This window comes from Myotis yumanensis, unplaced genomic scaffold, assembly GCF_028538775.1.
Source record: "Myotis yumanensis isolate MYYU_CA2020_CCGP unplaced genomic scaffold, mMyoYum1.0.hap1 SCAF_5, whole genome shotgun sequence".
NCBI classification, from domain to species: domain Eukaryota; kingdom Metazoa; phylum Chordata; class Mammalia; order Chiroptera; family Vespertilionidae; genus Myotis; species Myotis yumanensis.
Genome location: NW_027223756.1, coordinates 71,305,502 through 71,331,272, shown reverse-complemented (window position 1 = coordinate 71,331,272; position 25,771 = coordinate 71,305,502). Strand labels below are relative to the sequence as shown.

Below are 25,771 nucleotides of genomic sequence, written 5' to 3'. Positions count from 1 at the left end.
GGAGGCCCTGTAACAGCTCTCCTAGGGGAGCATTTATTGGCGTGTTGAAGTGGTGTTGGTTCTGGGTCTTATTGGCCTCAGAAACCTGGTTTTGTCAACACACCTCAAGCAAATGTATTTTTCATAGCATTGATTTTTTAAAATCCGGGACTAAAGGAAATGTTACAGCAATAATTTACGAATGTGATTGTTCTCTCCCTTCAGCAGCCTACAGAAAGTTGACTAATGATTTTGTAATCAAAGCAAGGGAAGTTGCCTGAATCAAATGCTATGTTTCGTATCAGACTGAAAGAACCAAATGCATCTCTGTCTCAATAGAGATAATTTTGCATATTTAAAATCTCATAGCTAAAGTCACTTTTTAATAAGTTTTGCCAGTATTTGCTTCCATGTTTCTCTTTATTTTATACTGTTAAATTAAACAATGTTTGCTCTGCCCCTCACCAGTTGCCTCCCATTTTCATTGACTCAGAATGTTTCTAATATTTTCAATTATTATTACATTGATTATTTAAAACCTTTATGTAGCCTATCACATTACAAGCATGGCCTGCTCTCCTAAAGTCATTCTGATGAATTTTGTGCTTTTCTCACCGTTTAAGGAAAATCTCACGTCTTACATAATCAAGTTCACGATAGCCCTCAAATACCTATAACATGACCTAAATTTAGAGCATTATTTTAAATTATGGTGAAGTTTTAATTTAAATATTCAGCCTGGCAGGTTTGACTCAGTGTTTGAGCATCAACCTATGCACCAAGAGGTCACAGATTTAGTTCCCGGTCAGGACACATGCCCAGGTTGGGGGCTTGATCCCCAGTAGGAAGCATGCAGGAGGCAGCCAATCAATGTTTCTCTCTCACAGGTGTTTCTCTTTCTCTCTCTCTCTCTCTCTCTCTCTCTCTCTCTCTCTCTCTCTCTCTAAAAGATAAAACTTTAAAAAATCAATAAAAACATATTTTTTAAATATGCAAACAAACATTTAAAGATGGCTCATTTTGTACTTGCTTGGGCAGCACAGATACTAAAATTGGAGTGATGCAGATATTAGCATGGCCCCTGCACAAGGATGACTCCCAAATTTGTGAAGTGTTCCATTAAAAAAAAAAAAAGATGGCTCGTTTTATGCAAGGAGGGAATCAACTAGGTGCTGTGAAAGAGACAAAAACAAAGAAAACTGTTCCCTGTCGTCAAGGGCTTCAGTGGGAGGAAGGCAACCATAATCACATACAGTTCTATAATGCTCTCTATATATCACCACCACGTAGCGACGAAGGTCTGGAGAAGGGACGTGTCTTGGTCACATGACCACTTATAGAGATTAAGAGAGGCAGAGCCCCAAGTACATTTTGTATATCACTAACCTTATTGAACAGCAGAAGAAAATGTGTTAAAAGATCTTTTTAAAAAGTGTTTCAGAAATAAGAGAATGAGCAATTAATACTGGCTAGCTGACTGTGAAAGGATGAATGTTATTTTAATAGAGGTATTACTTGGTGGGAGGATAGCCTGATCAAAGACATGGAAACAGAAAAGTGTATGAGGGTCAGAGAATAGTGACTAATCTGGAATTCCAGGGTAAGGTCTGAGCAATCATTAGTGGAAGAAAAGACTAAAAAATACAGGTTGGAGCAAGAATATGCTAAAATAGGGAGTTGGTACTTTATTTTTGTAGGCCATTGGAGATTGTCATGGAGAAAGGTATTGTTTCTAATCTGTGATTTAGGAAGATCTTTCTAAAGCCAATCTGAAATATGAGGTAGAAATGCAACAGAAAGTAGTATAAGGAAATCACTGAAGAGGCTACTGTGATTATGCAAGTGAAAAACAATCGAAATCTTGAACTTTAGCATTGTTATTGGGGTGCAAATGATAGAAGGAAGATGTGAGAGACATTTTGGAGGTAAACCATCTTGGCAAAGTACTGGCTGTTGGACATAAAGATTAAAGAGTTAAAAATTACTCTTAATAGTCTGAAGAAGGTGCCATTACCGATAGAGGGAACACAAGTGAAGGACAAGTTTACTTGGGTTGGGAATAAAGTGACAAGAGAGGATTTGAGTGGGAGAGAATGAATTCCCCTCTGGTCAGTTAAAGTACAAATAGGACAATCGCGTGAAGATATTCAGGAGTTAGTCAGGAAATGTAGTATAGAGCAGAGATTGGCCAGAAAAGCTAACATTTTGGTAGAGTCCTTGGTATAAAAACTGATAGAATAAACCACAGGAATAGCTATGTATATTGACAATGTCATGATCACTTCAAATAGCACAGTGCACTTCAAGTAGTGAAATCTAAGTAAGTATTTGTTGAATTAACAGATTGATTGACAAGGGTTCGCAAACCAAATATTCAAAAATAGTCTTAAATTTTTTTAATAATATGCCTTAGATATAAAAATATACCGTGTTTCAATTTAAAGAACCTTTCATAATAACTCTCTGTTTACAAAAGAATCTTCTTGCCACGACATGGGGCATCCTACTCATCCAATGTTCTTTTTTAATGGGTAGACTGTAATTGACTCTATAATCGAAGTACCCAAAGCTAAAATTATACCAGACCAAATTAAACCTTGCACTGATTAAGACACATGTGAATCAGCCCCCACTGAATATCTCTGAGTCCTTAGGCACTCTGGTTTAATTGTCTTCAAGCCTCCCTGAGGTTTAGGGTTGCAAAGCATCTTCTGGGTTATATCCCATTGCCTTGACCGGGATGCTGTCCCCTAATAAACTTATTACATCTATAAGCTCTACATGAGCCAAAGTGGTGCTGTTCTCTGTAAGTCTCCCTGTCCAGGCATATGTTTTCTCAGCAGAAGTGGGAAGAGGAACCCTCTCTTTCGGGGCCTAGCCATCGTCTTTGAGGCCCTCTTGGCTTTCCTCCACTGATTCTGCCTTTAGCCCTCAAAGCCCTTCTCTGCATGCAAATCAGCCAGACAGCTCTGAGTAACCAGACTCACCAATTCCTCACAAAGGCCCACACCAGACTTAGGACCACCCCAGTGCTCCTCAGCCTCTCCAGCCAGGCACCTGCCCCATAACCTGGGGGACTACAGAGTTTATTGTCTACACCAGGACACTTCTGAAAGTGCTAAAATGCTAAACCAGATGGTACTTCAAGACAACAGGCATACACTAGGAAGTATGGTCGCCCTACCCATGACTATAATACAATGTGATAAATGCAATAATAAAAGTTTAAACACTTTGCAGTGGGAATGTAAATGCAGCAAAGGGTCAAAATTTGGTTCCAATGGAAAGCATCTCTAAATTATTTTCCAGTTGGCATCCATGATAAAAACCATACTGTTAAACCAGGGATGTTTGTATTCACGCTGCACAGCAGAGCTCTGGCCCTGGCAGGAAATACTCTTTCAGCATCTTGGAAATAGATTCTACATTTTGTAGTTTGGTCAATATGACAAGGAGCTGAGAAAGATCTCTGGAAAGATCGTGGAGATATTTCATTTGGCAATAAATAATAACATCAAAATAATAGATAACATGTATCTTACTCGGCTATTAAAGCTTACTCTGCTAAAGGCTTTGTATTCCTTAACTCATTTAGTCTTCGCAAGTACCCTCTGAGGAGATAAACTTGACTTTGTTTAAGGGTCACAGGCTAGTGAGTCCTGGATATGCATCTCTCTAAATATACCTGTGGCTGGGAAGATACGGGTAAGAGTGTTTCAAAGCAAGGGAAGCAGCCAATGCAAAGGCCATGAGGCGAAAACAAAGTTGGTCCCTGTACAATAGAATGTAAGCTTCATGAAGGAATGCACTGCCTTATTCACTTCTCTACTCCAAGTACCTTAAAAGAGCCACTGAGACAAGAAAAAGCCAGTCAATATGTGAGGAATGCATGATGGGGAAACCCATGGCAGGTGAGTTATAGAGAAGAAGGCAGAGGTCATATCTTCTAGGGCCTGGTGGTGATAGTAAGAAGTTAGGAAAAATCTCAAACTACATTTAAACCACTCTAAAAGTATTTCTACATGCTATATAAACCATTTTCTAAGAATGGAAGATTTTTTATTTTTTTACCTCTTTGGGAGTCTGAAGGTGAAGAAAGGTCTAATTTTATTTTAGAATATATTCTATTCCAAAGAGATCTGAATACATAATTTTGTTCCTTCAATGTAAGTGAGAGGTTGCACTTAAGGGGAGTCTGGAAATGAAATATAGATATGATTTCATGTATGTATACATTGTCATATATGTTTGACTACTTTTCAGCATGGGTGTTATTCTAAGATGTTAATGTTTGGGACAATACAAGCAAATCGCAGTGTGATACCTAAGTGTCTCTACATGAATTTGAATACAATAGACTCAAGACTTCCTGGAGGCCCATGCAAAGCCAGATGTTCAGTCCTTCAGGCAGATTTCTATAATCCACACACCTTGGGGACAGAGAAAAATGGGAGGGTAAAAGCAAAATTTCTTAAGATAAGCTTAGAATCTTCCAGAGAGGCCTCTGGGGAACGCAGTTGACTCTTCTCTCCTTGAAGGGACGAGTCCTTCGCAAGGAATGCTTTAGAAAACTGAACACAAGATGCTTTATAATCATTAGCTATTAATTGTCGTGTTACAAAAGAGACATCTGTAAGCAAAATATGGTGGAAATTTTCATAGAAATACTCTATTCTTTGCACCAAATTTTGATCCATATTAAGCTATCAGTTTTGCACATTTCGCCACCTGGTGGATAACCTGAAAACTACAGGATTTTATTTTATTTCCCCCCACCCCCACCCCTGTAGGGATTAATTTCCATACTCTCAGAAAGAATTGCTCTAACCCAGGGCAAGGACATTGTTTCTTTTCTTCACCGGTGCTCCTAGAATAGTGCCTGACACTTAGTAGGTAAAAATAGTTGTTAAATGAATGATGGGTTCATACTCCCTTTAAAGACTGTCCTTATGGAGAATTGGAAATGTGGTGTTGGGGAAATGTGTTTCCTAACTGACATGAACGTTACAAATTATTTCAAAAGTGAGTGGTGAAAAAAAGAGTAAGTGGTGGTGGGGTCTATATTATGGGGTTAGAAATATGTCTACATAGTTCATTAGGAACAGGAGATGTTATCATTGCTCAGTGTAAACAGATAATGCAGATAGTTTAGTGAGAACCTAACTCTCCTCACTCCAACTGCTCCAAATGAAATTAAAGGTACCCTGGGAAATGTCCTTTCTCCTTTGCCTGAAAACCATGACTAGCTTTCTTCTTACTTCAGGCTTTGATGCCTGCTATTCCCTTTTTCTGCTGCCAAAAATTATGAAGCCTTTTTTTTTTTTTTTATAAAAGAGTGTGTATGCATATGTATAAATGTATGAATATGTATTATTCTTTTTCAAAATAACATTCTATGCTTCTACTCAGAGAACCGACAGTGTTAGTGACTTCTAAAGATATTTCTCCTGGTATAAAGATTGGTGATTTCATAAACAAAATAATCATCATAATTTTTAGATAAAGCATTCCTCTAATGTCTTTTTGATTTCTGAGATTTTCTTTCGGAAATATTTTAAAAAGCAAAACATATGCTTATGTTTTAGCACCTAAAAATTTGGGCTGGAAAAAAGTAATTAGATAATCCACCTCAAATTTCTCGGGAGGATTATTTTCCGTTCTAAAATCAGCAAAATATGTATACATGCAACATATAACAGTATACCTATGGTTAATTGAAAGAACTTAATTGTTATGTTTGCAAATCAAGCTGATATTAGATTGGCAATATCCTTATAGGTTTTGATAATACGTTGTTAATATACAATCTTGGTTCTTTTAAGCTGAAACTATATATATATATATATATATATATATATATATATATATATATATATGTGTGTGTGTGTATATATTTGTTAATAAAACTCATTTGTGTTGCATAGAATTAAAACTCTCTTTGGAGTTCATAGTTTTAAACAAATATACATACACATCTAAATAAATATAAAACCCCAAACAGTGACTTTATTTTGACAAAAGCTATAGGAAATCCAACCTCATATACATAACTTACAAAACAACAGAAATTTTTAAAATGCCAGTTTTTAAGAAGTGTAAAATTTTTTAGGATGAGAAAGTTGCATTATGAATTAAAATATACATTTCAAAAACTTCAAAAGTAGAAGTTGCTTCTCAGGTGATTTTTGCTGCTCTAAAAAAAAAAAAAATAGAGGTTTAAATAACATTTTAAAAATCATTTCTTATAGATCTATTGATTGAACATAGCATTTATAGGTACATACAAAATAACAAATTACAGAATAACCTTTCAATTATTTTTAGCGCCTGTGAAATCATTTGTTTTTCTCCACGATATCCCTGGGTGAAGGTCTAGAGCACTTATTTGAACCAGCTATCTATTTCGTTTTCCTAAGGGTCCCAGGAGGCGAGAGTCATATATTGTTACCTCAGCCTTCACCCAGGCAAAACAGCACAGAGCCCTGTACTGTAATGGACAACACAGAACAGTCCCAATTTCAGTTCCTGCTACATTGACAAGACTCCTTCAGGTAAGAGATTAAAACATTCTTTTATCTTTATAAGGTGAGTGACCATTTTAATGGAATAAAAGGATTATTTCTGCTGCACTGAGGATAGGAAGTTTAGAGTGTGAATATGTGGGGAAACTGTCTTTTCACTTTTATGCTTGTGTTTCTCAAAAGTTCTCCTTAGATGGATAGTTCTATAATCTGAATATTAATATTTATAATAAAAGCTACTGAAGACACTGGTTTTATAGAGTCTGACCAAATAGTTCAACATGCTTTTTTAAAAATATAAATCACAGGCTAAAAGGTTTTGCCTTTTAATATCAACAATATAATACTAATATTTGTTCTATCGTTGTGACAAAACAAATCTAAATTTAGTTTACTCACCTCAAGCTATGTGTAACATTTTTAAAATAAATGAGTTTCAAAATTAATTTCTCCTGCCTAATATGCATGACTTATGTGGTGACACAAATATATATTCAAATATGTAAATTAGAAAGAGAAAAAACAACAACAAATATAATCCCTAAAATTGTCAAAAGATTTTCCAATAGCTAATTTCTTCAGATTTTATATTTTTATATAATTTGCTGTTTAAACAAAAAGATCTTTCATTTGGGAGAGGGGCTTTTAAAAGATAAAAAATAAATCAAAGTAAGTGACATTACAATATGTGCTTAAACACTAAGACTTCCATTTTGCTACAAAATATATATGACAAGTGAATTATGTTTCAAAGAAGTGTAAAATTTATAAATGAGTTTCACATGTTATGAAGTGTAAGCTATGTTTTACTAGGAAAATTATACAGCATTTTAATCTTGACATTGAATGATTTCTTGCAAATATTCATTTTATTACTTTCCAATCCACATCTAGGAATTAAGAAAAAATATTTAACCCAAAGAGTTGTTCTTTCTTGGTTTAAGTGGGGGTAAATCCCTAATTCTTAGAAGGGGATGTATTGTGATAATTTCTAAAATACAACCATCTTTAGTGTTTTGTACGTGTTCCAGCTAGTTAAAAACATTTTGTTTAAAAATAACCGCGTGTGTTTCTAAAGCCAAATATCCTATCTGTTGCCCTGGCGTTATAATTCGGTTAGGGGAGCAATCTTTTTTTCTGGAAAGTTAAGTTTTACAATCAAACGTCATCCGCTCAGAAAAGCTGTGCAAACGACTAAAAGAACCAAATTTCATTAAGTTGGAAAAAGCAGTTTCTTCGTTGTAACTGTTCTCGTAAAACTCTGTGCGCGTTTTGTTGTGTTCTTTTAAAAACTCCTAGCTCCTTTTTTCCTTTCACTTTAACAGCGTTCTGGCACGTGACCCGCGCAAACCACACCGCTCTCCCTGGGCGTCGTAGGTGGACCACGGCAGGTTCCCGAAGGAAGAAGAGTCACTTAACGTCCGTCACAATTTGGAGTCATATTTATGAATCAGGGAGGGTTATGTCCTTCTGGGCTTTGAGGCGCAATACCGACGATTGTCTCATTAGCATCTTCCACCGAAACTTAGCAAATCGAGTGGTTTTTAGGGAACCCCAACGCCCGGGAGCTGGAGGGGATGGAGCGTCTTCCCCAGCTGTCTCCCGCGGGCACTTGCTCGGCCTCCAGGTGTGTGTTGGGGGGCGGGGGGGTGTGGGGGCGGGACGGTGTGATGTAAACAGAGGCAGAGCAGGGCGGCGGGCTCAATGCCTGCTGGATTCCCCGACCTTATCTCCGCGGAGCACTTCGGGCCCCACTGTCGCATCCTTCGTCTCTGTCTGTCTGTCTACGGCAGGGCCTGGTGCCCCGAGGTCCCGGGCTCGGTTTCAGCCGCGGGGCTGCTGGTGGGCATGGGCTTGGGGGATTTAACTCCGGAGAGCCGGAGAGGAGCAGCACGAACCGCCCCATTCCGTCTCCAGACCGCGTCCGCCTCGCTCTCTGGGACCAAGCGGACCACGAAGTTGGGAGAAATAGAGCGCAGTGCAAAGGGGGACAGCCCCTTCCCTCTCTCGGTCTCAGGGGACAATTTTCCCAAAACATTGCTGCCTGACTTCAGTTCCATGCTCTGCGATCGTTCGTCGTCGTCTGTTTTTGTCCGGAAGTGCTTATAAGATGTATTGATCCGCTGCGTGGGGAAAGGACCTGGGCAAGGACCTGGGAGGTCCCACCCGAGACCTGCCGGGAGGAGGCGTGTGTTTCGCGACGTCTGGAGGGTGCGGCGAGCTTCGGTGCTGAGAATGGTGAATGGCGAGAGGAGCGCTTCCTCTGCTGGCTCGGAAAAATAATAACTAATAATAATAGTTATTATTATTATTATATTTGTAACCGGATGGAACCAGTCTCGATCTTTCATGGAGAGCACGGTTTGGCCGCTTGCCTGGAGTTGGGGCTACGGCCACAGCAGCTGCTGCTGGGTTCTGAAGGAGTTCACGTCTTAAAACAAATGATCGAGGATAATTCATTCCCGAGGCAAACGGCCTGTCCCTCCTCCCTCCGCCACCGAGGCGCTTCGCGCTGAACTCGAGGGCGGCTCGTTCCCACCGGGCGCTCGCCGGGCCTCGGCGCCCTGCGGCCTCGCGGCAGCCTGCACCCGGAGCAGCCCGCGGCCGCAGGACCCACACCAGACTCGGCCAGACGGATCCAAGAGTGGGCATGGGTGCAGTTTATCAAGGGGTTTGGAATAGAATCCACCGAAGCGGGAGAAGCTGGAAACCCAGCGCCGGGTGGGGAGGCGGGGGCTCGGCGCGCAGGACGCGAGAGCGGTCCTCCCGGCTGAGCGGTCCTGCGTTAACTCCGCCGCAGCTCCCCACGACTGGCGAACCGTCCAGGTCGACCGCCGACGTGTGTCACCAGCGCATAAATCACTGTCGGCCGAGACGGCAGGGCAGAGCGCTCTGGCCGCAGCGGCCCCAGGCAGGATCACCGCCCCGGCGCGGCGCGACGTTTCCCGACCCGGACGGAGGATCTGCTCGGGGTCTTTGCAGGAGAGTCTCCTCTGGCTCCAAAGACGCATTTGCACTTGAACAGACACGCGAAGGGAGGGGCTGGGGGGAGAAGGTTCGGCTCGCGGTGGCCAGATGATGGTCCATCAGTCAGAGAATGTCAGAGCGCATCATGGGGTTTCACTCTGTGGCAGGGACCCCGGAGCCCCTCCCAATGAAAGCGGCATTCTCGGGGTCACAGAGAGCCCCGGGAAAGCTGCCGCTGGGTCCCGTGCCTCTGGATCCCCGCTCTCCCTGCCCGCCCCGCCACCACCCTGCCTCTCATTCCTTCTGTTTTACAGGGGTCGCATCTAAGGGTGCCGGTAAAGAAGGGTTAACTCTTTGCTGTCACAGCAATTTATCGGTGCAGGTTGCAAGGTGATATTTCCAGCGACTGGCCCCAGGAATGCGCTTCAGGGCTTCTCTCTCCTGCTACACCACACGCTCAGATAAGAGGCACCGCGGACCGATGTCAGGGTCCTGCAGACACCCAGCCCGCCTCCCGGGCAGGCGCTGCGGCCGCCGGGCGCTGGGTTCCAGGCGCCCATGCGAGGGCGGGGAAAGGAATTCCGCGCGAGGAGCCGGAGGCTGGGGGACCCGGGGGCGGAGGGGGCGGGGTGCGCGCGGGCTTCGCGGAATGCCGCGGGGAGGCGAGTGGTCAGGCAATCAACTTTCACCTTCTCAGGGGCTGCTATTAGAAAAGGGACTGGTTTTCGTCCAGCGGACTCTCCCCTCGGGCGTTCCGGGCTTGACGTTATCGCGATGATTCCTCACTGTTCGCCTTCGTTGCTTTAGGGAAAGACACGCATGCACCTCCACGCTCGGGCGAACTCCGGCCACATCAGAGTCTCTCTGTCCCTGTAGCTTCCTTTGTTTTTTGTTTGTTTGTTTGTTTTGTTTTGTTTTGCTTTTTGAAATCTGGGTTAGAGAGTTAATAGTGCTCCCCCCTCCACCCCAAGCATTTATTTCAGAAGAGGCCACAAAGTATTGATCTCTACCTTTTTATTCTCATTCAAATGATCTCTCTCTCTCTCTCTCTCTCTCTCTCCCCCTCCCTCTCACCCTCCCTCCCTCCCTTCCTCCCTCTCAGTCCCTCCAAGAATAGAAAAGAAACCCCAACCTTCAACTGTCAACTGTTTTCCAAACACCAGATTAATGTTCCCCAGGACTCGGTAGTAACGTGACCTTTCTGTTTTCAGATGTGTTTTTCAACATGTAATCGTTTGTTTGTTATGTCTCTCCAAAGGGAGCAAGGAAAGCTGGGGGGAGGGTGCATGTTACCAGAGGGAGGGGAAAAAAAGACCGCCGGCCTGTTCTTGTCCCCCCCCCCTCAACACCGGAGAGCTCAAAGCATTGCGTTTTTATTTTCTTGAAGATAATCCTCAGGGGGAAAAAGTCCTTCATGCTGGCATTGAAAAGAGATCTGAGCACTTGATGAGCAACTTATTTTTTAAGAAAACAAAATACTCCCAAACAAATTATATATATATATAATGAGGGGCCAGTCTGGGGTGTTGTAATGCTCTTTTCTTGATCTAGGTAGTTACATGAGAAGTATTATTTTAAATTATTTGTCAAGTGTTCACTTATGATTTCTGTCTCTCTTTGGATTGTTATACTTAAATAAAAAAGTTTTTAAAATCTAAGAAACAGAACATCTCTGATGTGTGTGTATGTAACGAGATTCTAAAATTTATTCATGATACATTTCCAAACCAATACATTTATTAAACTGTCTTTAAGCAATTTACCCATAACTTGATTTCTAAATATTAGGTTCTGAATCAAATTGGCAATATTCTTGAATTAGTTATTAGGAAACCATCATAAATATTTGACCACTGTTTCTAGTATATTAAAATATCAAATAAGCCATGAGAGTTTAAAGCTTGTCTTAAGTAATACCTAAAGAAGCAAAATAGCTATTTTAGTGGAAAAAAAACAACAACCATCAGACTTTATACTTTTAAACAGCATTTGTTTGATACTAGCTCCTATTAGGAAACATTGTATCTCAAATGAGAATTTTAAAAAGAATTTCAGCCATACTCAAAAGTGAATTTCTAACCCTAGGAAGAGGTCATTTTTAAACTTGTTTTCCCTCCATAAAATATTATTAGGCTGCATTCAGGGTTTAGTGACTAGGTATTTCATCAAGAACCAAAGACTAAATGGCTCTTCCGTTTAATCAATAGCTTTTATTGCTGGTACCAACCTCACTAATGACCCAACTCCTTATTTCTTCCTTTCTCGCTTCATCCTTTGCCAACTCACCTCAATTTTTTTCCCCTCCCCGTTCAACTTAGAGAAATCGAAGTTATTTTCCGACAAATCGCTTTCCCGTGGACTCCCACCCCTTTCCTTTTCTCGCTCTGATGGACCCTTTATCACGGAGAACAATTGCTAAGCCCGCCCTGCCCACACGGAGGCTTCACCGCTGCTTTATTTTATAGGCCCTTCCGCGGTTTTATGATTGGTCGCTGTGGCCGGAATGTTTATAGATAATAAACAACTAATCCATTTCTTGCCTAATGAATTGCCCCACCCGCGTACCAGTTTAACACTCGTAACGAGCTCCAGGATCAACCTGAGCCACTGAATAGGGGGGACCGAAACCACCCCATTTCGCTGCCTTTGAAAATCAAAGCCAAATCACCCCAGGTCGGCAGACGGCGCATTTCCCATTTTCCAGGTCCCCTCCCCCGCAGCCCCCACCACCCCCCACCCTGGACTCAGGCTCTCCCCACACGCTCCTCTGCCCACCGGTGGAAGGATGAATTCCAAAGGTGCTTTTTTTCTTGGCGTCTTTCTAAAAAAGCCTGGAGGGCGATCCCGGCGCCTGGGCGCCCTGCGCTCAGGGATGGGTACACCCGCAGGGACCCTGCCTGCATCCGGGTGGCAGGCCGCAGCGGGTGTCTGCAGCAGCTCCTAACCTGGCGGGTCCGGCCCCTTCAGCCCTCAGGGGCAAGACAGAACCCAGGGGGAGTTGGAGTGGTCCTGGTTCTGAAAGAGGTCCTGCCTGCGCACGATCCCAAAGCTGCCCTTTTGCAAGGCCGCACGCTGGGAAACCGAGGTCGGGGAGAGGTTCTTTGCTACTCGCCAAGGCAGCAGAGGCGAACGGCCTCTGGCAGGGAGTGAGATGACGGCGACTGGGGACCAGCCTGGGGCCCCAGGACCGAAGGCGGCGGCGATCTCCTAGGTGTTGCTTTGAGGGCGTCCACCGTCCAGGCTAGTCTTTGGAGCGACCCCGAGAACGGCACTGTTCGCCGTGGATCAGTCTCTTCCCACAGGAGCCAGAGCAGGGAAGCCTCCTGAGTCTCAACCTTAAGGACCCAGATCAACAATTGTCTTGCTAGGTAGAGCCTTATCCCCGCCCCGCCGCCCCCCCCCAAATCCATTTCATAGTTTGTATTTTGCATGAATACACTTCCTTTACTTAGACAATAGTTCGAAGGTTCTGCGGTTTGCGGTTATAATGCTAATGTTGATGTTGCTTCTATCTGTGCCCACAGTTCCCGGATCTCTTCTGTCCAAGAAACCAAGGAAGAGTCGGTAGGAGCACTCACTCCCCTCCCCCCACCCACGCCCCCTTCCATCCACGTGTGATTTGCTTCCCTTTATTGTAAAGAGGAGATAAAGGTGTTGTTGAGTCAGAATTAATTTCCCTGGGTGGCCAGGTGGCCAGATCTTACCAGAACTGTGAGTAGAGAGCCTCTCTCTGTCTTCTGTCACTGGTCTTGGTTTGTAAATCCCATTGTTTCATGGTAGTGAGTGTGTGTGGGGGGGAGGGGGGGTGACTTTTAATGCTCTACCATTCAATTAAATACTTATTTAATGCCTACTGGTTTAGGGGTTGGGGACACAGCATTAAAAAAAAAAAAAAAAAACCTACACCAAATCTTTCCTAGAGTTTCCACTCCAGAGGAGAGGGTCAGGTTGATATTGTTCAGACTCACCTTGGGCTGGGCACTGAGCGGATGTGGTTTTACTAGAGGCACCTGGTTGAAACCTCTCTGTTGTCACCCAAGTGTTTTCTTTATTATGTGTAGTTTAAATCACCTGCCTTCCCTTCCCGAGGCTTCCCACAGTGTCCCGGATGCACCACATAGCAGGTAACAACACCCTCCTCCCCTCCCCCCTAGAAGCCCATTGTCATCTCGATGGCCCAGGGGAGAAGGGCACTTCATGCCACTCCAACTCGCACTGGTCATTATTCAACTCCTGGAGTTATCAATTCAGCACGTTTAGTACCCTCTAAGGAATCTTGGCTCCATAGATCTTCAGTGACACCAGGCCAACTTCAAAAAGCAGGTCAAGGTCACGTTCCTCCGTGAGAGAGGGTGTTCTGTCTCCACCAGGGCTGTGCTTGGACCTTCTCCCCCCCTGGGATGCACTCTGCTCCGGCTCCCGGGGCACACAGGTGCTGCTTGGGGAAGAATTAGCAGCTCTTCAATGGCCATCAGGACTGGCCTGGTTTCTCCAGGCATTGACTTATTTTGCTGGAAGCTGTCTCAGTCTCTCTCTCTCTCTCTCTCTCTCTCTCTCTCTCTCTCACAAAAGCCTCCCCTCCTCAGTGGGAAGGGACGTTGCCCATTTCACAGGCGGGCAGGGAAGTCTCAGGGCCTGAGAGACTTGCCCAGCCTCCGTGCCACCGCCTGCACCCGCTGCTCACAAGGATTCCATTGGCCCTTGATAAAGAAGAGAATGAGAAAGGTCCGCAAAGGAAAACTGGAATGAAACAAAAGCCAAGAGCCCACTGCCAGCTGTTTGATTATTTTCTCTGCCTTTGCTATTTGATTTGAACCTCCCTCCGTCAGAAATAAAAATAAACAAGAACACAAAACGTTGACTGGTTCTACAGCAGTGGATGTGTGCATGGTTGATACAGAGAGCAAAGAAAATAAATCCTGGTTCCTTAATGAAAGGAAGGAGTAATTTGTGTAAATGGAGCCTTAACAAAAGAAACGGGGAACGCGCAGGAAAAGGCTGCAGCGACCGTAGGTACCTTGAGGGACGCGCGGGACTAGGACGCAGGCAGTAAGTCATCGGGATGCCTCAGGCCGGCAGCCCTAAGAACCTGGACGCAGCCGCACATCAAAGAGCGGGGAGCGGGCTTGATTTTATTTGATCATCAAAGGAATGGCTAAATCAGCAAGGCATTCGTGTCTGCACCCTGGGTAGTGCGCAGAACTCTGGGAAAGGTGTTTGCGCTTCGGGCTGGCTTCTTCAGAACAAGGCGGACAAAAGGTTATGCAGAAGAGAAAGCTCTTACCTGCGGGAAGGTACAGCTCTTGTGTCCTGACCATGCTACGTGAACTAGACACAAAGTGCGCGCCAACACAGGCACAATTGTGAGACCCACACAGGGTCTCTTCCCGGAGGAGCCTAAAGAGTGTTGGGGTCCAGCCGGCTTTTCCTCAGCCTGAAGTAGCATCCTGGCTGGCTCCCAGAGTGTTCAGGGATCACAGCCCGCAGAAGAGGGAAAATGCATGTGAACTCTACTATGTATAGAATGATAGCAAGTCTCCTATGTGTATTTGAAAATTTCATAGACAACTGTGGGGACGACTGGTAAGAAAACTCCTGGGAGAGTTCTGGTTGCATTTTATTAAACCTCTCTGCCACCTCCCCTTTAGCTGTCACTCTCATCTGAAGTTGACCTTTATTGGAACTTGACACAGTATTTCTAAAATCCAGCCTTTGCTGCCTTCTTCCTTTGCAAAGTTAAGCTGCCTGCAGACTTGGCTTTAGAATTAGCCAGGGATCACGCTCGGTTAGGTCAGAGGCACCAAATCACTGTGTGTACAGAGGTATGCTTAAAGGAAACTTCCTCCAGGGCAGGCTTGGAGATGTGGAATAATAATTTACACGTACTGACTCAGAGCTATAACTCAATTTTACTCATCACCTTAATGTAATGTAAAAACTAGACCCAGAAGGCCATTTGCCTGTTCGTTTTACAAATTGTGGGAGTTAAATACTCTGTGCATACCTTGGGGAGTTTATGGTATTACATTTTACCTTTGTATCCTAGATGAATAACTTCCTACGTAAAATATAGGGGCCCTACACATCAATGTGTATAACAAATTTTGTGTGTAGATTTGAGAATGTTCTTGCCTGAATTGGGGGAAGAATAGACCTGTTTTATGAAAAAGACAGAACTCAGGATGGATCTATGTTAGGCACTGTTATTGGTATTGATGACAACAGAATCCTTTTAAAGTAAAATTTAATTAAAACAAAAATATTTATAGTTGACACAATCAGAAGAATAAAGTAGCTCTGTCAGAAAAGAAAATCTCTGGATTTGGAGGTAGGAGCTCTACTGCCCAAGGGGAGGGTCAGATGAGAACTGCTCCACCCTTCACTAGGCCTCAGCCCTTCGCTCTCAGGCCTCAGCTTTTAGAGCCTAGGTTTTTTATCACTGCCCTCTACTGCTCAGGGTTCCATATTTTTTCTTTTCATTCCCCCCCCCCCCCCCCCCCACTTCCCAATGACAGAGTAACTTATAGTTCCCTGAAGTGGTGACCTAGAAAACATTTCTCTATCCCCAACCCCACCCCCCAAAAAACTTAACCAGTTTTTTTCCTCCAGGCCCAAGAGTTAGTACATAAACGTATTCATACAGAAGTGCTGATGGATGGCTTAATGTGTTCTCCTGTCCAACCTATTATAGTTTCCCTGAAATTAATGTTTTCAATGCTTACAAAGAGGTGGGACTGGAAATGGAAATTCTAGGTGGCTTTGCCACAAGGGCAGATATTTCAGAGGAAGTTGCTAATAAAGGCCTTTTCAACTACAATAATATCTATTTATTGTCTGAAATAACCCGCCCCCTGCCACAATAGTGAGTGAATTCAGTTATCCTCAAAATTTATAGTGAACACAATCAGAAGAATAGCTGGTTTGGTTCAGTGGATAGAGCATCAGCCTGCGGACTGAAGGGTCCCGGGTTTGATTCTGGTCAAGGGCACATGCCTGCGTTTTGGGCTTGACTCCTAGTGGAGGGTGTGCAGGAGGCAGCAGATCAATAATTCTCTCTCATTATTGATGGTTCTCTCTCTCTCTCTCTCTCTCTCCCCATTCCTCTCTGAAAACAATAAAAATATTTTTAAAAAGTTTTATAGTGAAACTTGTATTTCAAATGGAATTTTACCTGGAAGCCCAATCATGAAATAAACTAAGAAAGAATTGCCCTGGTTGAAAAGAGGGTGATGGGTCTATTACAGAGAACTGGCCGGTAGCAGCTCACCACCCTCAACATCTTTACTTCTCCCCCGTGGGCTCTTGGGAGTACAATTTGAAAATTATGATTTTGGATGAGGTCAGTATGGAAGATATAGACATCATTGTGGACATAGGAAACAACTGGTTGGAACAAGAGAGAAATTGTATCGTTAGAAGCATTATCATGACCATGAATGAAAACAATCATATATATATGTAATGTGAATAGAATTATTAGATATCATATTCATAGATTAATGAATATGTTTATAAATAATGATTACTGGAAAGGTTCACTTTTATATCTTCCTTGAACCAAGGGTGTAGTAATGTCAGCATCTGTGTTGAGGAATGTACACTAGATAATCACAATCGGGGCCTGGGAAGAGAGCCACAGGAATGAAATGTTGTGTAAGTTGTGGAGATATTTTTTTTTTTCTGTTTTCTCCATTTGCAACAGGGCAGACTGCACTGATAACAGCTGCAGAAACAATTGGGGACCTTATTCACAAAATCAAAGGCACAAAGCCAGATGGCAGCAAACCAAAGGAACTGAAGATGGAGAGGATTACAAAATGCTGGTGAAACAGGGAACGAGTCTCTCGGGGAAAAACATCCCCGTGTTTTCATTAAAATGTAGAAATCAAACATTTTTGTGTGCAAAACCACAATCAATACCGTATAAAAGAAAAGCAAAAAGTGTTTGTTAACTGGAAAGTTTATCCATGGAGGAAAACAATTTTCTTAGTAGAAAGTTTGATGGGCTGTTCAGGCTGCTCTGTCATTTTTCTTGTCTCTCTTCATAATCTCTATGGAATCCAGAAACAACCAGTAAAAGAAGAGAATCTCTGCTCCTTTAATTACTTCCTGTAAATTTGACAACTACTACCTCAATCTCATTGGCTATTCTACTTATAAATAGGCCACTCTTTCAAAGACAGTGTAATTATTTGGGTACACTCACTTCCCTAGCTATATATCATGCCTTTCAAAACTAAGTGCTTCCAACCTGCCTTAACAGTGTCTTAACATCTCACTTGAGCAATTTGTTTAACTGTTAAATGTTACTTAATTTCTTAGCTGGTAAATATTCAAATATAGTAGCTGATAATATGGAGCCAAAGTTTGAAATAAAACCCCAAACAAAGTTTATCAAAGTTGAGGATAAAAAAGAAACTCAATCTTTGTGATGGATCAGAATTAGTGAAACCTACTTGATCTCACTCACACCTGCATATTTTGTAATTTACCATGAATTTTGTATTTATGAGACTATTCTAGGTGAAGTGCCGTTAGGGATAAAAGTAAACTTTTGAAAATATTGTTTGTGTGTGTGTGTGTTTAGTTGGAAAAGAAATATGCCATTAAGGAAAATAGCATACACCAGCATTATAATTCTGGTGATTTAATGAGTTACTATAATTCTTAAGCCTACAATGTCAGTACTTTCTACTGTGTTCTAAGAAAAAAAATTCTAATTTTTAAAAATTATTAGTGCTGGTATAGATAAAAATAATCTAGACTAACTTTTTGAAAATGGAATTTTATTTAGTGGCTCAAGATACTTTTTTCCTAACAAAAATTAGGAGTTTAAATTAATATTTAAACCCTGGGTATTGACTTAAATATAAGATTAATCAGAAAGAATTCCAGGGTCATGCATGGGGTATACATTAAGTTGCTGTTTTGTATAGTATGAAGTTAAGAGAATATCTGGCACCTATATAATAATTTTGATCCATTAAAAATAGCCAATCTGATAGTTGAAGACACTTTAATGAATTTTGAGGAGTTCTAGCTTATCTGCTTTGGCTCTCTATTGACCAAATAAACCATTTGATTACAAACATATACTTCATTATGTATTGGGTAATACCTTAAGTTAGTACTGGTGGGTCAAATGTTTGACTATGAATGAAACTTTAAGGTCCAATGCTTGACCTTTAAGTATTATTTTATAACTTTAAATAAAAAAAAACGTTTTGGAGCTTTATCATTTCAGAGTTTGGTATATATGTTTAATATAATTATAGGAAACTATAGGGCTTCTAGGAAGTAGTAACAAGGTGGGTGGGCTCTCCTGTCATTTCTAATATGTGCCAGGTGAAATGGAAAGGGACATAATTATGAAACAAAAATTTCAGTGCAAACATACCTTCAGCGAACTTTGGAAAGCAGAAATGAGAGATTCTAGAATGAAACAGAATCATCCATTACAAATCAGTGATTCTGTTAATCTTCGTATCAGCATATGTATCAGAAGCAAAGGAAATAGGGTAATCTGTGCCTTATCTGGAACACATTAAACTATGGCAGTAAAACAATGCACATCTGCATAAGTGATTAGTTGTGCTTTAAAATTCCTTTAAAGGCTGCGTATGGGGAGGAAGTGCTTGAATAAAACCTAGTGCTTACTTTTTTATCCTTCTTAATTACGGAGGAAAGTAGTGGAGATTCAGTCTTACCATTGACTAGTCTGTTTCAAACTTGAAAGAAAAAATTGCACATCAATCGAGGAATATTTGTGACAGACATTTCTATACAAAAGCCAAGGCTCTGCCTGGGTAGCTCAATTGGTCAGAGTGTCATCCTGATATGCCAAGGTTGCAGGTTTGACACATACCAGAATCAACCAATGAATGCATAAATAATTGGAGCAAAATTGATATTTCTCTCCCTCTCTCTAAAAATAATCTATAAATAATTTTTAAAAATCTATAAAGAAACCAAGGCACACAATGTCCATAAATGGGAAAAACATGTTAGTACATAAAGCATTAAATATCTATGGAGATAAATATTTTGCTTGATACTAAATACTAAACATATTAAAAAACAATGCATTTTATTTACTTTTAATAAAATACACAAAAAGCTGATAACATTGGTTGCTTTAAGAGGGAACCTAGCTGGTTGAAGGATGGGGTTAGGAGAAAGTCTTTTTTTTGGTATGTACTTTTATACCCTTTGAATTTTGAACACCTATAATGTATTACAAAGCTATTCCCAACCTAACAAAAGAAAACAGAAGAAATAGTTAAATCCATGGTTGGTTTCCAAAAGAAATGGTTCAAATGGACACCATTATTCTTCTGATTTTTTTCGTTGGGCCTTAATAAAGAAACACTAATCTGGACTCAATATTAAAAGATGAATAATAGCCATTCTTTTCTTAGGGTTGCACTACTATCCAATAAGCGTGTAGTGAGAGCCGACCTGCTAACAGCTAAGCAACACACTCCCATCAACCAGAGCTCTGCTTCACTTTGGTGCGATTTTTGGAAAAAAAGAAAAAATAATATTTGGATATACTAAAAGGAGGGGGACGCATCCTAGGCAGGGCAACTGACATTAAGCAAAGTCCTAGGGAAGAAAACATAAGATATTCATGGTCATAGTAAGTAGATTGGGCTGACAATAAGTAATTTGGGAGGTATGGTTGGAGAGAGATTAAGGTATAGATTATGAAGGGCCTTGAATGCCAGGATAAGGAGTTAAGATTTAGCAATACAAACAGTGGAAGCTTTGGAAATTTTTGAACTGGGGCAATTGGCCTCCTTATAATGTTCAGTGTGGATTGAGATGGGAGAGATTGGAGTTTGCACAACATTCCAGGCAAGGAGGTTGGGGTGGATTTATAAAAGTCGTAGGAATGAGACTGGGAAAAAGTCTCAGGAACTGGACTGTGAGGAGAACCCGTTCGCTGGAGGGTTCCCAGAGAAAGTGGCCTCAAGTGCATCAGGTTCTTAAAGGTCAAAAAAGTGAAGGCTGAGAAAAATGTTATTTTATGTATCGATTTGTAAGTAATTGTTGAGATAGTAATTTATTAGATTTCTTCATGTGTTTTGAAATTTTAGTTTTCTGGCTAAATATTGGTGGTTTTATGTCTCTTTCTGTCTCTCTCTCTCTCTCTCTCTCTCTCCCCCTTCTCCTTTACTCCTCTATCCAATGGTTTTATCATTTATTCCTCCTTGCTTCTGGCACCCCCCAAACCATAACACTTTTGCTAGTGTACAATTTCATGAGAATAGAAGTGGAAACCAGATTTTCAGGAATTATGGTGAAAGAGGTAAAAAAAAAAAAAAAAAGAAGCACTTATTAAAATGAAAGAATTCAATATCATCAATATTTTTGAATGCTTACTATGTGCCAGACTGTATTAGGCATTGAGCTTATAGCCTGGAACAAGACAACCTAATCTCTGCCTTTATGGAGTTTATAGCTCTCTTGAGAAGATAGACATGAAATGAGTAATTAATGATGCGTGGCTTATGTGTGCTAGAAGGAGAAGACTGAGTGCTTGGGAAGTTAATAGCAAAGAAAAGAAGCTGAAACCGGTTTGGCTCAGTGGATAGAGCGTCGGCCTGCGGACTCAAGGGTCCCAGGTTCTATTCCGGTCAAGGGCATGTACCCGGGTTGCCGGCACATCCCCAGTGGGAGATGTGCAGGAGGCAGTTGATTGATGTTTCTCTCTCATCGATGTTTCTAACTCTCTATCTCTCTCCCTTCCTCTCTGTAAAAATTCAATAAAATATATTAAAAAAAAAAAAAAAAAAGAAAAGAAAAGAAGGACAGAAGAGGAAGAATAGCTGAAGAATGTGGTGGGACACATGAAGTAGTTTTTTCCCCAACTGGGTGCATGCATCTCTGAAGGCATTGTTAGGAGCCCCTGGCGGGGATGAGAGCTGGTAATTTATGATGCAAAGTGCCTGGGGGGAAAAGAGGAGATGGGAGTGAGCGCAGCACAGGCGGGAGGTTTACTTCTGAAAGGCAAGAAGGAAGAAGAGAACCCTATCGTGTAGAAAGAATGCTGTTTAGAGTTTGGGAGAGGGAAAGCTGGCAGTATTCAGGACTCAGGGTAAAGTTGGGGCTTCAGGGTTATGGGTTGGGAAAGCTGCTGGGAGAGAATGTTGAGACTAATTGGCTTCATTCTGTGTCAAGGTTATAGATTGCACTATTAACCCCATGTCCACTCAAGGGTGTGGCAAAGGCATGGGATGGTGAAACAGTCTGATATGAACAAATCTATCACCAGAATTAGAAAAGCCTCACAAAGCATGCCCTAAGTGGAAACCTTTAAAATCAATAGGTTTGCATAAAAGGCATCTTACTTCTTTTTCATACTATATGAAAATAGGGTATGTCATTTACTTACATGTATGTAAAGCTCTCAGATAGTAAAGAGTCCTTATGTGGTTAAAAAAAAAAGGGCGCAATGATTTTAATAGGATGGATTGAGTCAATAAAGAGATTTCATCTGGTTTGGGAATCTCCCTTAATGTGTGATGGAATGAATCAGCAGATTACAGAGACCTGGTGAAAGGGTATAATTAAGAGTTTATTAAGTGACTTCTGAGATATTTTGGAAAATGAAGAACAAAGCTCAAAAGATAGAGTCAGTTGGGGGCGTGAGTCAGGGGGCTGAGTCCACAGGTTTCTCTTCAGATTCCCAGTTTCAGATAAAAGCGACTGGAGAATGGGAAGAAGTCTTTGCCACTAATGTTCCCCATGATAGACAAGACTGGTGTATCCGGAAGGGCCGCATAGTGTCTGCTCTGGGGCAGGTGGGGTGGGGAAAGGTTAGCCCGCTGTCCGCTGCCCGCTGGTGCATCCCTCCCAGCTGCTCTTTCCCAACTGGGGAACCTCCTTCCTCTTTATTCCGCCAAGGAAGAGAGCCCCCCCTTCTCAATAAGCCAGGGAAGATGAAGGATATGAGTCCAAAGCTGTGCTAATCAGGATTTATCCTAGTACATTTAACACAGTTAGTAATTTCGGGAGTGTAATCCAGACTTGAGTATCCAGAAAAAGGCTAACTTCTGGCTAGAGTCTGGCCGGCATAAATCAAGCAGTCCACTACCAATACTGTGTTGATGGAGCCACTGTGATTCATGAATAGATATTTTAATGAGGAAAAAAGACACATTATGTTGTCATATACTCCCTACAAAAATATCTCTTTGCCATTTAGCTGTGAATGCATTTCCACTTTATGAAACCGTACTGCCTATCATTTTATAGCATTTGATAAATTGCAGCTAAGTATAAAGAGTTATTGCAATTAAAAATTGGTCTAATTCCGTGATTGCCATATTTTACAGGGCATCAGAAGTCAGACTGTCCTCGTTATTTTTTTTTTTAAATTAAATCTGTCTATCAGATAACCTAAGCCTTTAAAGCCATATATCCTATTTTAATTAAAAAAAAATTCTGGTTGTGATCATTGTATAGAATTAAAATCCCATGTAAAATATGGGGAGAGGGAAGGTAAGGGGAGGTCATATAGTGTTACCTGATAAAAGGAGACAGTAATATTTAAAATGAGGTAAGTGTTGCACCGATTTATGACGTATTTTATCTTCAGGAGAAACCATAGTTTATCGTCGTGTCATTCAGCTTGAATCATCAGCTGTATATCTTGGACTTTTTGAATGTAACTGTTGAGGGGAAAAGACTTTCAGAGATGGGAGCTAGGAGACAGATCAAAAGCTTCAAGCAATTTTGCTTCGCTAGTTCAAATATATTTCTATTGAAACGTATTTTGTTGTCATGCATGCATGCATACATATATATAGTGATAGTTAAAGAGGGTGAGTGTCCCAGAGTTGCTGGGTGTTGTTAATAGAAAGTCAAGTAAAAATTAAAATATTTTTATGGCTTCTATAATCTCAAATTCTTTGCTCTTTCTACTTTTCTTTTTTTGACATCTAATCTTGCAGTAGCCATTCTTATTTGTAGGTAATACCTATTGTAGAAAATAGAAATAGATTCATGATGTGAGATTCACAGACTAAATTTAACAGTAAATTTAAAGAACATAAATCTTCATGAAATAATAGTAAATACTAATTAGAATGTCTTAGGAAGTTGATTAGAGTTCCACATCCTACACAAGCCAGCATACTTAATCTGTAGTGTTAGTTTTTATTTTATTTATTTTTTGTCATATTTATATTTCTTTGTTGCTTTTAATTAGTAACACTGTAAATAGTCATGAAACAAAACTTGTTATCAATACTTTGATAATAATTTGTTAATTTTACTTTAGTCAATTCCTTTTAACAGTTTCAGATTTTCTCTTGATTTAACATTTCTTGCACTTTAAGTACTTTTAGAAATGAAGAATATTGTTTTCTTGAACTAGTGGAAATCATTTTTATATTTTTTTAACATGTCCTTTTTCAGGAGTTGATATTTGATTAGAATTAAATGATAAAAAATAGCTCTTAAAAAGAGTCATTAGTGTTAGGAGAAATAGATTTGAACTAGCAATAGTATAGTCTGAGAACAGGAAAGAATATAAGTTCTTTAAACAGTGTTTGTGGAAATTGATCCCAAACGAATGAAATTATTTGACTCAAAAATATTTACTAGGAAAGATGGGGGAGAAAAAGAGAAGATAGTCTACTGTGAGTTCTATACTTATATATTTTTTAAATTTCTTTATTAAGTTATTACATATGTGTCCTTATCCCCACATTACTCCCCATCTCCCCCACTATACTTTTAAAATCTATTGTCTTCTCATTTTTGTTGTTAAAGACTACAGTTAATAAAGTAATCAGAGGCTAATCGGCCTTTCTATGTACCTTTTACCAACCTTCCTCGTAAGAGTAAATGCCGAGAACAGGCTCAAGCTTAAGTCATCTTTGGTTCCCTCCATAGAACTAAGGAATAGAGGCTTTAGAAGGGGGCAAAGGGGGGATTAGGATTCAGAAATTAAATATACTGATCTCTTTCTCTAAAAAGCATGGGAATCTTATAAAATGTAGATTTTTCACGGCACTGTTCTCACCTTTGCAAAGTAGAAGAATAAAGAAGGTTTTCTTAAAAGAATTTTTAAAATGAAGCAAAAAAAAAAAAAAAGAATAAAAGAAAAAGCAGCAGTCTAATGTTTTGAGTTGGTGTAACAATTTATACGTGGACGTTGGAGACTTCCATATAATTCTTAGTGTTATTTAGAGAACAGCAGCTTGAAGGGTTCTGATGCCTTGTGTGTCTTATCCAGACTTTATTAGAATGTTTACAAAAGGACTCACTTCATAACTCACATCCTTTCTTAAAGCAGTAACTATAAAGCCGCAAACATATGACAGATGTGTGTCTGTGTGTCTTTTCTGCCTTGTTTAGGCTTTATAGGAAGTTTTTTTCTCCTTTTTAAAAGAAAATCATTAGTGGAGGATCATTTCACATTAACATGCTTTCTTTTGTTTGGTTTTTTTAAAAGCTTGCTTAAAAACTGTATTTTCATTAGACCCATCAGAGAAAATAGTGTATAAGTTTCTGTATTTAATTTAGGTCACTCGAAGCTAAATTCACATTTACTACAGCTTATGGTAATAAAATACCTTTCAATGTTTTCACCATATTTTATACTTTGCTCTTTCAAAGACTTTTTTTTTCAAAGTCTCTTTGCCCCTCCCCCCCCCCCCTTTTTTGGTACTTCAGCAAGGTGAACATCTGATTGAATAGAGTTTTTATTTTTAAAAACAAAAATATATATATATATTAAAAATATGGGTTCCAGAATTTCTTACATTTAAACATAGGATTATTTAGCATGTATATATCCAACATATATAACTAGTAAAAACAAAGCATGAGGGTAGAATAAATGGGAAAATAAATACTGAATACTAGACTTTGTGCACACAAAAGTTCAAATGTATTTATTCATGATATTTTGTAAATATCTTTTATGTTGCAGATGTTGCATTAAATATTTAAATTTTACAACCTAAATTACACTATCAGCTATTTTGATTACCTGCTTTTCAGAAAGGGATTGCTGTACCACATGTAATAAAATTGCACTAATTCATATTCCACTCATTTATCCAAAGACTGGTTTAAGTGAAATTAATTAATTTTACTAATTAACATTATTCTTGAAATTAGTAAAATTCAGAGCAAAATAACTTTGTTCAAATAGTTAAAATAGTAAAGAAAAAACAACAACACTCCTTTATTTTGTGAAAATATTTGTTTGTATCCTTAGTGCAAAGAAAGGAATGGAAATTTTAAAAATGAGTGTTTCTATAGTTGGAACATAACATATGTTCTTT

At 40.4% G+C, this 25,771-nt stretch overlaps 2 non-coding genes across 2 annotated transcripts; both read left to right on the top strand.

Moving 5' to 3' along the window:
- Window positions 1-1,001: 1,001 nt before the first annotated feature.
- On the top strand, window positions 1,002-1,105 carry LOC139011850 (U6 spliceosomal RNA). The gene has a single exon (XR_011471677.1). It is a non-coding gene; the product is annotated as a U6 spliceosomal RNA (small nuclear RNA).
- An 18,764-nt stretch (window positions 1,106-19,869) lies between these two features.
- LOC139011949 (U4atac minor spliceosomal RNA) lies at window positions 19,870-19,995 on the top strand. The gene has a single exon (XR_011471751.1). It is a non-coding gene; the product is annotated as a U4atac minor spliceosomal RNA (small nuclear RNA).
- The last annotated feature ends 5,776 nt before the right edge of the window (window positions 19,996-25,771 follow it).